This window comes from Scyliorhinus torazame, chromosome 25 (genome assembly GCF_047496885.1).
Source record: "Scyliorhinus torazame isolate Kashiwa2021f chromosome 25, sScyTor2.1, whole genome shotgun sequence".
Lineage (NCBI taxonomy): Eukaryota > Metazoa > Chordata > Chondrichthyes > Carcharhiniformes > Scyliorhinidae > Scyliorhinus > Scyliorhinus torazame.
In genome coordinates, this window is record NC_092731.1 from 35,951,225 (window position 1) to 35,965,085 (window position 13,861).

A 13,861-nucleotide genomic window follows, 5' to 3' on the forward strand; every position below is an offset into this window, starting at 1 on the left:
TCATAGAATAAACATTGTTTTGCTTTAAAAAATACTTTTCCATTTCTGCTGTACCACACCTGTAGAGTGGGCCGTGTGCTCCCCATACCACCATCTAGTAAAAGTTGTGGGTCAGGTGAACTCCATGATACACTTTGGAGTTCTCTAAACCCTGGCCCATAACAAATTGGGGGCTTGAGGGGGATAAAAGTCTATCTATTGGATTGGCTTTGTGAACTTAAAGACTGTGAGGGGTGAGCATATTGTGGGTGCTTTTCAGGTGTGGTATTTTAGTTTAAGTAGGAAGTGTGTTGTGGACAATGGCTCTTTCAGAGGCTCTGAAGTTTTTGGGGTGGAGACGGTCACACACAATACCTTACAGACAGAGACTAAAAGCAGAATGTTAGATTTGGCAAAAATATTGCAGTTAACATTACCTGACAAAATGTGAAAAGGTGAGGTAATTATGGCGGTAGCTAAGCATTTAAAGTTGCCTGAGATACAGGTTGGCTCATTGGAAATGGCAAAAATTCAGTTACAAATTAAACAAATGGAACATGAGAAAGAATTAAAGCAGTTTGAACACAAAAGAGAGAGAGGAAAAAGAAAGAGAAAGAGAGAGGGGGAAAAGAGAGAGAAGAAAGGAAAACAGAAAGAATAGCCCTAGCAGAACAAAAAGAAAGAGAAATACAGATCAGGGAAAAGGGTGGAGAGAGAGAGTTTGAACTTCAGAAAATGGCCATGAAACATAAGTCAGTTAAAACTGGCAGACGTAAAGGGAAACGTACAGTTGGAAGGTAGTGAGAAAGAGCGTCATAGTTGAAGGCTTAGTGGGGATCTATTTAAATATGTCCAAGCATTGCCAAGGTTTGATGAGAAGGAGGTAGAAGCCTTTTTCAATTCATTTGAGAAGGTAGCTAAACAAATGAAATGGCCACAGGACATGTGGGTATTACTGATTCAAACAAAGCTGATAGGTAGGGCTAGTGAAGTGTTTGCATCACTACCGGAGGAGGTATCTGGGTCGTATGAGGAGGTGAAAAAATCCATCTTAGGTGCATATGAACTAGTGCCTGAAACTACAGACAAAGGTTTATAAATTTAAGGAAAGAACCTGGTCAAACATACATGGAGTTTGAAAGGATCAAACAGAGTATTTTGATAGGTGGATAAGGGCTTTGAAAATAGACCAAACGTATGAAGCTCTCAGAGAAATTATACTTTTGGAGGAGTCTAAAAATTCAATTCCTGATGTAGTGAGAACTCATGTGGAAGAACAGAGGGGTAACACTGCCAGATTAGCAGCAGAAATGGCAGATGATTATGAATTAGTTCATAAATCGAAGTTTGGTTTCCGACATCAGTTTCAGCCGGTGAGGGATAGAAACTGGGGACATGAGAAATACTCAAGTGGTAAAGGTAAAGGTGATCTGATGGGAGACAATAAAGAGAGTGTACCTCAGACTAAAAAAGAAATTCAGGAGGGTGGAAAGGAAATGAAAATTTTCAAATGTTTTCACTGTAATAAACTAGGCCATGTAAAGTCACAGTGTTGGTGGTTGAAGAAAAGCACTGGGGAGGCTAATGCGGTAAAACAGGATAAGACAGTGGGGTTTGTTAAAGTGGTAAAGAAAAGCCCAAGTAAAGCGAAGGAGGTGCAAAAGATTGTACAGCCTGATCAAGAGGTGATTGATAAGAAGGTGCCAGATCTCTTTAAAGAATTTACTTGTATGCGTAAAGTTTACTCATGTGTATCAGGAGGAGCAGGTAAAGAAGTCACAATTTTAAGAGATACAGGGGCTAGTCAATCTTTAATGGTAAGAGATGAGGAGTTATGTTGTTTAGGAAGAATGTTGCCAGAAAAGGTGGTAATATGTGGAATTCAGGGTGAGAGGAGTAGCGTTCCATTATATAAGGTAATGTTGGAAAGTCCAGTGAAGAGTGGTGAAGTGGTAGTAGGAGTTATAGAGAAACTATCTTGTCCAGGAATACATTTTATCTTGGGTAATGATATAGCTGGATCGCAGGTGGGAGTGATGCCTACTGTGGTTGATAAGCCAGTGGAAAATCAGACAACTGAAGTGTTGAAGGACGAATATCCTGGGATTTTTCCGGATTGTGTAGTAACAAGATTTCAAAGTCACAGGTTGAGACAAGAGGAGAAATCAAAGAGTGAAGATGAAGTTGAAGTGCAATTATCAGAAACGATTTTTGATCAGATGGATGAAAAAGAACAAGAACAGGTGGAGGATGAGGCGGATATTTTTAGTTCAGGAAAATTGGCGGAGTTACAACAGAAAGACGTAGAAATAAAACGAATGTATCAGAAAGCATACACGGACGAGGAATCTGAGTGTATACCAGAGTGTTATTACCGTTAAAGTAATGTCTTGATGAGAAAATGGAGATCTTTACATATGCAGGTGGATGAAAAGTGGGCAGAAGTTCATCAAGTAGTATTGTCGGTAGGGTATAGAAAGGAGGTGTTGCGAGTTGTACATGAGGTACCACTGGGAGGTCATTTGGGAATAAGGAAAACTCAAGCTAAAATCCAGAAACATTTTTATTGGCCTGGACCACATAAAGATGTAGTTAAATTTTGTCTATCATGTCACACATGTCAAGTGATAGGGAAACCTCAAGCAGTGATAAAACCAGCACCCTCAATACCCATTCCAGCATTTGAGGAACCTTTTACAAGGTTCCTAATCGATTGTGTAGGACCGCTTCCTAAAACAAAAAGTGAGAATCAATATCTTTTGACGATAATGGATGTATCTACTAGGTTTCCAGAGGCCATTCCAGTACGTAATATTACAGCTAAAAAGATTGTGGAGGAGTTACTTAAATTCTTTACTAGATATGGACTACCCACAGAAATACAATCGGATCAAGGATCGAATTTTACCTCAAGGTTATTCAAAGAAGTTATGGATAGCTTAGGAATAAAACAATTTAAATCAACTGCATACCATCCAGAATCGCAGGGAGTGTTAGAAAGGTGGCATCAGACATGAAAGACAATGTTAAGGGCTTATTGTCATGATTATCCAGAGCATTGGGATAAAAGAATTCCATTCGTACTGTTGCTAATGTTTGGTTGTCTCTTAATTTGGCTCTGTTTAATTACATTTGCTCAAGAGTAGCCAGGTATCTTTCGACACCACCATAAGGTTCAGAACCGAATGCTGATCAATGACTCGATACACCAGTTAGTAAGTTCAAAAGCAATGCTCATTTATTTACACACAGCCAAATCTACTCATGCATAAACTCTACAAACTAAACTACTACTATTACTAAAGCCAGTACTTAGCTTCGGGTGCCCACTCAGTCAGAGGAACAATGGCCGTTGCTCGGTTCTGAGGCTGCTGGGTTGAGCTGTTTACAGGGTAGCAACTAGGAGCGTCTATCTCGTAGCGTGCGTTGACTTGGAACTTACTTGGTCTGGTGCAGCTGCTAGGCTGGTCTCTCTCTTCGGTGAGAGCCAAAGCCAAAGGAGGAAGATTCTCCCTTGGGGGATACTTTTTATACTGAAAAGGGCTTCGTGCGCTTTTGGGCGGGCCTTGAACTTGGCCTCAACTAATTGGGTCTTTCCCCAATAAGTCGTATCGATCTTCCTCCAATAGAGGGGTGGTTCCTTGATCGCTGGGCGTGTCCTGGTGACTGTCAGTCTGCTTGGTCTTAGCTTCTTCTGGCACCGGGGAGTCTGCCTTAACATTGTGTATCTAAATGTTTCCCTTTTGTCCCCGGAGATGGCTCATTAGTCTGTAGATAGCTTGGCAGTTTCTGTCCTGTCTGAGAGTTTAAGGTTCTAATTAAGACAGAGCGTGCACCTGCTTGTTTCTTAGCATTGTCCAATTTTCCCTGCATTCTTTGCAAGTATCCATTTTGTAATCGGGACGTGGCCATCCCAGATGGCTACAGGACAGTTTGCAATTAGGGATGCACCTAATGAGTCAACCAAATTTAGTCCTTTTGAACTAATTTTTGGTCATGAGGTAAGAGGTCCACTTAAATTGATTTAAGGAAAAATTGGTGAGTGAGAAATCAGAAATTGCATTATTGGATTACATGTCAAATTTTAGGGAGCGATTAAATAGAGCAGGTGAATTGGCTAGATTCATTTAAAAGTTGCACAAAATGTGATGAAATGGGTCGCAGACAAGAAATCCAAAGTTCATAGTTTTGCCAGTGGGGATAAAGTTTGTGTTGTTACCACTGGTAGGGGAGCCTTTAAAAGCTAGGTTTTGTGGACCGTATCAGATTGAAAGGAAATTAAGTGAGGTGAATTATGTGGTAAAAACACCAGATAGAAGGAAGACTCACCGAGTGTGTCATGTGAATATGCTTAAAAGGTACTTTGAAAGGGAAGGAGAGAAAAAGGAGGTTTTAATGATTCTAACTCAAAGTGACGAACCAAATCCAGGTGACTGTGAATTTGACATACCTCAAATTAAATTGAAAAATGAGGATGTTCTTAAAAATTGGGATAAATTGTTGAGTTACCTTCCAGAGGAAAAACGGACTGACCTGAAAGAGTTATTGATATCACATGGGCACGTTTGTAGAGATTAATTGGGAAGTACTAAAATGGCTATACATGATGTAGATGTGGGAAATGCTGCTCCAATCAAACAACATCCATATAGACTTAACCCTTTAAAATTGGCACAGGTTAACAAAGAGATTGAGAGTATTCTTAAAGATGGCATAATTGAAGTGGGTTGCAGCCAATGGAGCTCACCCATAGTGATGGTACCTAAACCAGATGGTATCCAACGGTTGTGTGTGGACTATAGAAAGGTTAATGCAGTTACAAGGACGGACTCTTCTCCTATGTAAACCTGAATGTAAACCTGATGTGCTTCTGTTCAAAGGTGTTTCTTCTGTCTTCTGGATGTTATTTGGGAAGTTATTAAGCATTACTTAGTGTTGTATTCTTTGGCGGTTATATTTGAATTGATGGTTGCTAAGATGTTCACTGTGTGTTTTAAAAAGGTTAACTTGAGTTCATAGAATAAACATTATTTTGCTTTAAAAAATACTTTTCCATTTCTGCTGTACCACACCTGTAGAGTGGGCCGTGTGCTCCCCATACCACAATCTAGTAAAAGTTGTGGGTCAGGTGAACTCCATGATACGCTTTGGGGCTCTCTAAACCCTGGCCCATAACAATTGCTTCACAGCTCCAGGGTCCCAGGTTCGATTCTCGGTTTGGGTCACTGTCTGTGCGGAGTCTGCATGTTCTCCCCGTGTCTGCGTGGGTTTACTCCGGGTGCTCCGGTTTCCTCCCGCAGTCCAAAGATGTGCAGGTTAGGTGGATTGGACTTGCTAAATTACCCTTAGTGTCCAAAAAGGTTGGGTTGGGTTACTGGGATAGGGTGGATGTGTGGGCTGGGGTAGGGTGCCCTTTCCAAGGCCGGTGCCGTCTCGAGGGGCCGAATGGCCTCCTTCGGCACTGTAAATTCTATGATCTATGATGTTTCTCATCCCCATTCTCCTGCCTTTTCCCCATAACCCCTGATCAAGAACCTATCTATCTGTCTTAAGGTCACTCAGTAACTTAGCCTCCTCAGTCTTCTGCAGCAATGAGTTCCACAGATTCACCACCCCTCTGGCTGAAGAAATTCCTCCTCATCTCGGTTTTAAAGGCTCCGCCCTTCAGTCTGAGGCTGTGCCCTCGGTTTCTAGTTTTTCCTACTAGTGGAAACATCCTCTCCACGTCCACGCTATCTATGCCTTGCAGTATCCTGTAGGTTTCAATCAGGCCCCCCTCATCCTTCTAAACTCCATCGAGTACAGACCCAGAGTCCTCAACCGCTCCTCATATGACAAGTTCTTCATTCCAGGGATCATTCTTGTGAACCTCCTCTGGATCCTTTCCAAGGCCAGCACATCTTTTCCTTAGATACAGGTCCCAAAACTGCTCACAATACTCCAAATGGGGTCTGACCAGAGCCTTATACAGCCTCAACAGTAAGTCCTTGCCCTTGTCTAGCCCTCTCGACTTGAATGTCAGCGTTGCATTTTCCTTCCTAACTGCCGACTGAACCTGCATGTTAACCTTAAGAGAATCTTGAACAAGGACTCCCAAGTCCCTTTGTGCTTCAGATTTCCGAAGCCTTTCCCATTTAGAAAATAGTCTATGCCTTTATTCTTCCTACCAAAGTGCATAACCTCACACTTTTCCACAATGTATTCCATCTGCCACTTCTTTGCCCACTCTCCTATCCTGTCCAAGTCCTTCTGCAACCTCCCTCCTTCCTCAGTACTACCTGTCCCTCTACAGATCTTTGTATCATCTGCAAACTTAGCAACAGTGCCTTCAATTCCTTCCTCCAGATCATTTATGTATATCGTGAATAGCTGTGGTCCCAACACTGACCCTTGCAAAACACCACTCGTCACCAGCTGCCATCCTGAAAAAGACCCCTTTATCCCCACTCTCTGCCTTCTGCCAGTCAGCCAATCCTCTATCCAAGCCAGTACCTTGCCCCTAACACCATGGGCTCTTATCTTATTTAGCAGCCTCCAATACGGCACCTTGTCAAAGGCCTTCTGGAAATCTAAATAAATCACGTCCACTGGTGCTCCTTTGTCTAACTTCCTTGTAACCTCCTCAAAGAATTCTACCAGATTTTTCAGGCATTATCTCCCCTTGACGAATCTGTGCTGACTCAGTCCAAGTGTACTATACACTTCTAAGTATTCAGTAATCTCATCCTTAATAATAGACTCTAAAATCTTACCAACAACCAAAGTCAGGCTAACTAGCCTATAATTTCCTGTATTCTGCTTCCCTCCCTTCTCCTTTTATTTAATAAATTTAGAGTACCCAATTCATTTTTTCCAATTAAGGGCAATTTAACGTGACCAATCCACCTTACCCTGCACATCTTTGGGTTGTGGGACGAAACCCACGCAAACACGGGGAGAATGTGCAAACTCCACACGGACAGTGACCCAGAGCCGGGATCGAACCGGGTACCTCGGCGCCGTGAGACTGCAGGGCTAACCCACTGCTCCACCGTGCTGCCCTCTCCCTCCCTTCTTAAACAGCGGTGTTATATTAGCCATTTTCCAAATCTCTGGGACCCTCCCTGCCCCCAGTGATTCCTGAAAGATCACCACCAATGCCTCCACAATCTCCTCAGCTATCTCCATCAGAACCCTGGAGTGTAGTCCATCTGGTCCAGGTGATTTATCCACCTTCAGACCTTTCAGTTTCCCCAGCACCTTCTCACTAGTGGAAGCCACTATACTCACCTCTATCCCCTGACTCTCTTGAAGTTCTGGTATGCCACTGGTGCCTTCCACTATGAAGACTGATGCAAAGTATCTACTTCGTTCCTCTGCCATTTTCTTGTTCCCTATTACTACTTCTCCAGCCTCATTTTCCAGTGGTCCAATGTACATTCTTACCTCTCTCTTACCTTTAACATATTGAAAAAAACTCTTCCTATCTTCTTCTTATATATTACTGGCTAGCTTGCACTCATATTTCATCTCCCCCCGCCCCCCTTTTGTGTTTTTAGTTGTCCTCTGATTGCTTTTAAAAGTTTCCCAATCCCCTGGCTTCCCACTAATGCTCGCCACATTGTACGCTTGTTCCTTTGCTTTTATGCTGTCTTTGACTTCCCTCATCAGTCATGGATGCTTGTCCTCCACTTAGCAAGTTTCCTCCTCCTTGGGATGAATTTCTGTTGTGCTTCCCAAATAACCCCTAAACATTCCTGCCATTGCTGTTCAACTGTCTTCGCTGCTAAGCTCCTTTTCCAATCACCTCTGGCCAACTCCTCCCTAATGTCTTTGTAGTTACCTTTAAAAATCGTTACATCTGATTCCAGCTTCTCCTCTCAAACTGCAGGGTAAATTCAATCATATTGTGGTCACTGCTCCCTAACGGTTCCTTCACCTTAAGTTCCCTAATCAAGTCTGCCTCATTACACATCACTAAATATAGAATTGCTGGTTCCCTAGTGGGCTCTACCACAAGCTGCTCCAAAAGAAATCTCGTAAAATTCCTTTTCTTGGGATCTGCTACCAACCTGACTTTCCTAGTCCACCTGCATATTGAAGTCCCCCATGATTATTGTAATATTGCCTTTCTTATATGCCTTTTCTATCTCCTGAATTATTTTCTGCCCCACATCCTGACTACTGCTAGGGGGCCTGTACATAGCTCCCATCAGGGTCTTTTTTCCTTTGCGATTCCTCAACTCTACCCACACAGATTCTGCACCTTCTGACCCTGTATCGCTTCTTACTATCGATTTAAGTTAATTTCTTACTAACAATGCAACCCCGCCCCCTCTGCCTGTCCTTACGATTGGACACATATCCTTGGATATTTAGATCCCAGCCCTGATTCCCTTACAGCAACGTCTCTGTGATGCCCACGACATTGTACTCGCCAATTTCAATGTGCGCAACAAGGTCATTTACCTTGTTTCGTATGCGGCACACATTTCGGTACAACGCCCTCAGTCCTGCGTTGACTATCCCCCTTCTCATAATTGTCCCCTTGTCTATAGTGCCTGAAATTAGATACCTGCTGCTCTCTACTCTCTGTTCTATTACGTGTTCTGGAAACTTTACTACCCTCTTCTGATCCTCAGCACCTTTAACTCATTTAAAGTCCTCATCATTAACCTGTACTCTCACCTTCTCCTTTAATTTGGATTTTCTAATTTTCCATACAACTGAACGCTCGTCCCCACGATTTAGTCTTAATGTCTTATAAATTACATTGTTAAGGTATGTTAATGTTGATTACACTGTGCAGAGAAGCAGGTGATGGGTATTTAAACACATTTAATAAGGGATAGTTGACACACTGGGTGTGGGTGAGGAGTGTTCACACTGGACAAAGTCAATGAACTCTCCTTGCAAGGGAAGGGTCTATTTAGCAAGCTTAGTTTTGACTTCACCAACCGGCTTGAATCTTGTTAAGCGTAAATGTGACTTTTTCTGTGATACTCATGTGCATCTCTCAGGGGGGGGTTACAGAGCAACAGCGACAAACCTGAGAGCAAGGCGCTTCCTTGTCTTCTTGGCCACCTAATGTCATGCTGCACGGTCATCATCAAAAGCAGAAGGGTGAAAAAAGAGAAAGCTGGACGGGATATTTCATAGTTCATAGAATTTACAGTGCAGAAGGAGGCTATTTGGCCCATCGAGTTTGAACTAGCCCTTACAAAGAGCACCCCACTCAAGCCCATGTATCGACCCTATCCCCGTAACCCCCACTTAAACCTTTTGGACACTAAGGGCAATTTAACATGGCCAAACCACCTAACCTGCACGTCTTTGGGCTGTGGGAGGAAACCTGAGCACCCGGAGGAAACCCACGCAGACACGGGGAGGATGTGCAGTCTCCACACAGACAGTGACCCAGCCGGGAATCGAACCTGGGACCCTGGAGCTGTGAAGCAACTGTGCTAACCATTGTGCTACCGTGCTGCCCCGTGGGATTGTTCTGCCCGCTCGCGGCAGCGTGATTCTCCGGTCCCGCTGAACGGAATGGGAGATATGGCCGAGCGCCAAATTTGCCGTCCTCGTCAGCAGCGGTGTGGGGACGGACCCGCCACTATAAACACACTTCACGATTCTTCCTGATACCTCTCAAATTGTTGGATTTCGCCCCCGCATCCATTAGAAGCTACCAAAAGATGAAAAAAATAAAATTCCTGGTTTTGTAAAATGTGCGAGTGGGTTTTCATGTACTAACACAACTGAATACGAATTGGAATTGGACCTGTTAAGATGTTCACAGATTCAGGGAAATTCAAGTGCTCGGTGCCAGGTTATTTTTAGCTTGTCCACTGTGACGCTGAGAAAAACATCAATATTACATTTCTTCTGGTGATCAAAACAAAATTGGCTTCATTACTGCAACATACTGATCTGAAATTTACTCTTTCTTTCACTTTTCATGATTTTTGTACCGGACATCTTTTGCCCTCCTTCCCCTCCCCCACATTGCATTGATTTTATTTTTAGATTATTTTTATCTAACCTTTTAATACATGAAAGATCACGGGCCATCTGCAGGTGGGAAAAGAGATGGGTGGACCTGTGAATTGGGGAGATGCGGCATTGGTGGCACATGTGCCACCAGTCCACCCACACCCATCCCCACCAAGACTATACAGGCGATGGGGGGAGGCGTCACCTACCCGTGGTCTAACTGAGGCCCTCAAGTGGGCAACTAATGACCGCCACTGCTCTGATATAACTGACAGTGGAAGAGACCTGTGCCCAATGTGTAGCCTGGCAGGTTTACCCCCATGGGCTGCAGGTCAGTGTAAGGAAGGGGTTGGGGTTGGGGGGGGGGGGGCGGGGGGGTGATTCATTCCCAGGCTCCCTATGCCAATCTGTGGCCCACAGTTTACACTCCCCACGCCCACCATGCCCCTCGCCCACCGACCCACCCTGTGCATCATGCCCCCCAACCCACCTCGCTGTAGCCCGTCAGGCTGCCCCCAACGAGATCTCGGATTTACCTGAATGCTCGTGTCCATCGCTGAATGCCCCCTGGCCTACCTGCAGTACCAGTAGTGTCCACTGATCTTGCTTGGCGCCACCAGAGTCGCTGGGCTCTGATTGCTCTGGGCAGGGCTTTTCAAAGTGCTGATGCCACGGCGGGTGTCAGAAGGGTCGCGGAGCCCGTAGCCGGTAACAATTCCATATTCCACCGGAAGAAGCTGCTCCCCTGTAAGAACAAGACTTTAACAAGCCAATGACTCAACAGGGAGCTCAGAGGTAACACCACTGAAGGGTGCGAGTGTGCCGCGGATGCCTGACAAGCTCCAAACGTTTCTCTCAGCGACCGCCCGGCTCCAGCTGTGGCTGCTGTTCGAATGCTGCGTTCAAATTCCGTTCTCTTCCCAACAGCCTCTATTCCCTCCCTCAGATAGCATACCAACAATCCCGAGGTGATAGCATTTTTGCTGTAAGCACAAAGAAATCTTTGATTGAAATCCAGGTAGAAAGCTCTGTAATTTCCTTGTCCTCGCAACTGCACTTAGTATCAAATTCAACGGACAGCCAGTGGACCCTTCTTGGTTCTTCACTCAATCAGTGAGCTGACAGTGAGGAAATTATCCCATCATTGGCAGTTTTTGTAAACACGCTTCACTTGCAACACATTGGAATAAAGCAACATTTCCAAAGCATGCTTCCTATTGGATGCTTTGAATGAGCTTTGTTCCACATAATTGGGCAGTCTTCTGCATAGCAATTCCGAGTGGGCCATGTACACTGGTCCTGCCCGTGAGGGGACGGCGCAAGCTCTGTGCACAAGTTCCCCCCCGTATTGATGATGGGAAATGATGGAGCTGGTGGTTTGCATTGGACAGAATGTTATCGACAAGCAGGAGCGTGGAGCTGGTGTTGAAGCTGCTTTGTGAAAAATCGGAACATTGTAAAACCTAGACTGGTCTGGGGAAAGCTCGCCGGTGACCTGAATCTTTGATTTTGAAAAGGTGAATGTTGAGGTTCAGTTAGGTTCCACTGGTGAACCCACTTGACATCCACATGCAAAACCCAACAGTTGTTAAGAAGGCTGATAGAATCCTTGGGTTTATAACAATGTTGGCAAGGAGGTGATGCTACACCTCTACAACTCATTGGCCAGACCACATTTGGAGTATTGTGTTCCGCTCTGGGCACCTTATTTAAGGAAGGATGTTAAAGCCCTGAAGAGAGTGCAGAGGAGATTTACTAGAATGATACCAGGAATGAGGAATTTTAGATACAAGGAAAGATTGGAGAAATGGAGCTTGTTCTCCTTGGAGCAGAGAAGATCAAGAGGCGACCTTATTGAGGTGTTCAAAATTCTGAGCAATTTTGACAAGGTAAAGAAGATATTCTGTTTCCACTATTTGGTACATCAGTGACTAGGGGGGGTCACAATTTCAAGATGGTCAACGAGAGAGCGAGGAGTGAATGAGGAGAAACCTCTTTACTCAGAGAGTTGTTGGGGTATGGAATGCGCTGCCTGGGAGAGTGGTGGGGGTGGATTCCATAGGAGGTTTCAAAAGAGAGCGGAATATATATTTGAAAGTGTTGAATTTAGAGGGCTACGGAGATAGGGCTGGGGAATGGGACTAGCTAGGTTGCTCTTTCGGGAGCCGATGCAGACACAATGGGCCAAATAGCTTCCTTCTGTGCTGTAAATAACAAAAAAAATAACAAACCCCATCCTTCCCCCAACATAAAGCACTTCTGCAATCAACCCCTTTCACAGCCTCCCTTTGCTCACCATTAAGTCTTGCTGCTGCGAGTGCTGGATAGCTTTGTCCCGCTGAGACGAGGAAGGAATGGTAAGGTGAAGGAGCCTTGGATGACAAGAGAAGTGGAGCTTCTAGTCAAGAGGAAGAAGGAAGCTTACGTAAGGTTGAGGAAGCAAGGATCTGATTTGGCTCTAGAGGTAGCCAGGAAGGAACTCAAAAATGGACAGGAGAGCTAGAAGGGGGCATGAAAAAGTGCTGGCGGGAAGGATTAGGGAAAACCCCACGGCATTTTACACTTATGTGAGAAATAAGAGGATGATCAGGGTGAGAGTAGAGCAGATCAGGGATAGTGGAGGGAACTTGTGCCTAGAGTCTGAGGAAGTAGGGGAGGCCCTAAATGAATATTTTGCTTCAGTATTCACTAGAGAGAGGGACCTTGTTGCTCAGGAGAACAGTGTGAACCAGGTTAATAGACTCAAGCGGGTTGATATTAAGAAGGAGGATGTGTTGGAAATGTTGAAAAGCACCAGGATAGATAAGTCCCCTGGGCCTGATGGGATATACCCAAGGTTACTACGGGAAGCGAGGGAGGAGATTGCTACGCCATTGTCGATGATTTTTGCGTCCTCACTCTCAACTGGAATAGTACCGGATGATTGGAGGGAGGCGAATGTTGTTCCCCTGTTCAAGAAAGGGAATAGGGAATTCCCTGGGAATTACAGACCCATCAGTCTTACATCCTGGGACCCTGGGACTGTGAAGCAATTGTGCTATCCACAATGCTACCGTGCTGCCAAATACTGGAAAGAATTCTGAGAGATAGGATTTATGATTATTTAGAAAAACATAGTTTGATTAAAGATAGTCAGCATGGCTTTGTGAGGGGCAGGTCATGCCTCACAAGCCTCATTGAATTCTTTGAGGATGTGACGAGACACATTGATAAAGGTCGGGCAGTGGATGTGGTGTATATAGATTTCAGTAAGGCATTTGATAAGGTTACTCATGGTAGGCTCATTCAGAAAGTTAGGGGGCATGGGATACAGGGAAATTTGGCTGTCTGGATACAGAATTGGTGGCCGAAAGAAGACAGTGAGTGGTAGTTGATGGAAAGTATTCCCCCTGGAGGTCGGTGACCAGTGGTGTCCCGCAAGGATCTGTCCTGGGTCCTCTGCTCTTTGTGGTTTTTATAAATGACTTGGATGAGGAAGTGGAAGGGTGGGTTAGTAAGTTTGCTGATGACACGAAGGTTGGGGGAGTTGCAGATAATGTCGAGGGCTGTTGCAGGTTACAACAGGACATTGACAGGATGCAGCGCTGGGCTGAGTAGTGGCAGATGGAGTTTAACCTTGATAAATGTGAAGTGATTCATTTTGGAAGGTCGAATTTGAATGCTGAATACAGGGTTAAAGGCAGGATTCTTGGAACTATGGAGGAACAGAGGGATCTTGGGGTCCACGTACATAGATCCCTCAAAGTTGCCACCCAGGTTGATAGGGTTGTTAAGAAGGCATATGGTGTGCTGGCTTTCATTAACAGGGGTATTGAGTTTAAGAGCTGTGAGGTTTTGCTGCAGCTTTACAAAACCCTGGTTAGACCACACTTGGAATATTGGGCGAAATTCGCCGACCCCCCGCCGGGTC

General features: G+C 44.6%; 1 protein-coding gene across 1 annotated transcript in view; it reads left to right on the plus strand.

Annotated features, from left to right (window-relative positions):
* Positions 1-13,861, plus strand: part of rnaset2l (ribonuclease T2, like) — a 63,042-nt gene that overhangs the window by 30,807 nt on the left and 18,374 nt on the right. The gene's annotated exons all lie outside the window — the stretch shown is intronic.